Source organism: Orycteropus afer, unplaced genomic scaffold, assembly GCF_000298275.1.
Source record: "Orycteropus afer afer isolate SDZICR_OR568_19922 unplaced genomic scaffold, OryAfe1.0 scaffold00908, whole genome shotgun sequence".
In the NCBI taxonomy this organism is placed as follows: domain Eukaryota; kingdom Metazoa; phylum Chordata; class Mammalia; order Tubulidentata; family Orycteropodidae; genus Orycteropus; species Orycteropus afer.
The window spans coordinates 323,268-326,020 of NW_006922495.1; the positions used below are offsets into that span (position 1 = coordinate 323,268).

Genomic DNA, 2,753 nt, shown 5'->3' on the forward strand with positions numbered 1-2,753 from the left:
TTTAAAATGGCTTCTCTGTTCTTTGTTAAAGAGGGTCTGTTTAGCTTGTTTTCCTATTCTGCCCTCTTACTGGAAGTCATCAGTATTGATTCTTTTGAGTATCATTATTTCTCCCTTCATTTGAGTAGGTTTGTTTTGGAGAAAGTGATGTGCACTTCTGCACCAATATTTTATAAGGCAAAGTTAAGCATGAAGTCATACTTAGATTTCCTGAAGCAAATGTTCTCCTATTTTCTTACTGAGGCTTATCATTGTCAAAGACGTTTGTTTATCAGGCAAGCAAGGACTGATTTTATAACACTTGCTACAAAACATAGGCTTAAGTATGGATCAGGTAGAGAAAAAATAGGATGGAAACTTAAGAAAACATGTTTGGTGCCCTTGATGTCATTATTCCTCTAATGGTTTGATAGGAATAGACCCTGTTTGACTAACTCATTAAAAGCTTCTTTGACTTGTTTTTTCCTTAGGGTGTAAATAAATGGGTTTAACATGGGGGAAATGGAAGTGATTAGTATTGTCACCCCCTTATTGATAGCCATTTCATCTTTTGCTGAAGGTTTAATATAGACAAAGATGCAGCTGCCATAGGAGATGGAAACCACTATGATGTGGGAAGAACAGGTGGAAAAGGCCTTTTTCCTTTGTTGGGCAGAGGGGAATCTTAGAATTGTTCTGATGATATATATGTAGGACAAAACCACACACACAAGAGTCATGATAAAGATCATTACAGAGCCCCCAAGAACCATTTGTTCTATGATCCATGTATCTGTGCATGAGATCTTCGGGATAGGATTCATATCACAGAAAAAGTGCTCCATGATATTAGAATCACAGAATTCCAGACCCAATGCCAGGCTAAGGGGTGGGAATAGAATCAACAAAGTAGTTAACCAGCAGCCTAAGATAAGCTTTATGCAGGACCTGTGGTTCATGATGGTCATGTAATGCAGGTGTTTGCAGATGGCCACATAACGATCATAGGACATGGTAGCCAAGAGGAAAAATTCTGTTATTCCAAACAGGTATGTGGAAAACATTTGGCTTATGCAAGCATTATAAATAACGATCCTGTCACTGTTGATATACTGTATAGGAATCTAGGAATGCAGGGAGAAGTGAAAGAGATTTCTAAGAAGGAGAAATTTTGGAGAAAAAGTATATGGCAGTTTTAAGGTGAGCACCCACTAATGTGAGGAAGATGATGGTGAAATTTCCAGTTATGCTCAACATGTAGGTAAACAGCAGAAATAAAAAAATCAGAATCTGCAGTTGTGGATCTTCTGTCAGTCCCAGGAGGATGAATGTGGTTAGTGTTGTATGGTTTCTCATGTCTGGCTCCTGACTTCTGCCCAACCTGTGTGTAAAATTCAGAGACATAAGATTTGAGAAGACGTAAGGATAATTTTTCTGATAGGTTTTGGTTAGGAAACCAGGCAATTCATTTGCTTTAGTTGATAATGAATATTTTAGAAACATTCATACTGTCTTCTCTTTCAGTATGTCATTCAAGTGGTTTGAAATGTGGATTTCAAACATTTTTGACCATGCTCTAAAGGAAGATACATATTTTACATTGTAATGCATACACTAATATGCACATAATCATATATATCTGAAAAAAAATAGCATAAAAATTACTAACCTTTAGAATGCCCTCTACAACCCATCTGTCAGTGTGCTGGACTGTGTTGACTTGCATGTTGCTTTGAGGCTGGAAACTATGCCACTGGTATTTCAAATATCAGCAGGGTCACCTACGGGGGGCAGGCTTCAGCAGAGCTTCAAGACTAAGAGACTGGGAAGAAGGATAAGGCCATCATTTTCTGCAAGAACTGGCCACTGAAAAGCTTATGAAGAGTAGTGAAACACAGTCCATTCTATTACTGGAAATCCTTATGAAGAGTCATGAAACATCATCTGATATAGTGCTAGGAAAGTAGCCCTTCAGCTTGGAAGGCACTCAAATTACAAATGGGAAAGAGCTGCCTCCTTAAAGAAGAGTGGGCCTTAATGATGTGGTTGGAGTAAATATTTCAGAACCTTCCTGTGCTGTGTGGCACTATTCAAAATGGGAAGAAACAACTAAAACATTCATTGATAATCGGAACATGAAATGTACAAAGTTTGAATCTAGGATAATTGAAAGTTACCAATAATGAAATGGAACGCATAAAGATTGATATCCTAGAATTAATGAGCTAAAATTATCTGGTATTGGCCATTTTGAATCAGATAATCATATAGTCTACTGTTCCAGGAATGCCAAATTGAAGAGGAATGGTATCACATTCATCATCAAAAAGAATGTTTCAAGATCTGTCCTGATGTATAATGCTGTCAGTAATAAGATAACATCCATACACCTAAAAGGAAGACCAGTTAATATCACTACTTTTAACTTTACACACCAATAACCAAAACAGTAGAGGAAGAAAATTTTTGCAGTCTGAATTGACCAAATATGCAATCAGTATGTATTTATAATTATTATTGATTGGAATGCAAAAGTTGGAGAAAAAAAAAAAAAAAAGAAGAAGAAGCATCAGTAGTTGCAAAATGTGGGCCTGGTAATAAAAATGGCACCAGAGAACACATGATAAAATTTTGCAAGACCAACAACTTATTCATAACAATACCCTTTATTCAACAGCACAGAGTGACTAAGCACATGTTCATTGCCAGATGGGATACACAGGAATCAAAATGACAACATCTGTGGAAAGAGGCAATGAAGAAGCTCAATATCC

The 2,753-nt window shown here is 36.9% G+C and overlaps 1 pseudogene; it reads right to left on the bottom strand.

The window, feature by feature from the left end:
- Positions 1-398: 398 nt before the first annotated feature.
- On the bottom strand, positions 399-1,335 carry LOC103212294 (annotated as a pseudogene).
- Positions 1,336-2,753: the final 1,418 nt, after the last annotated feature.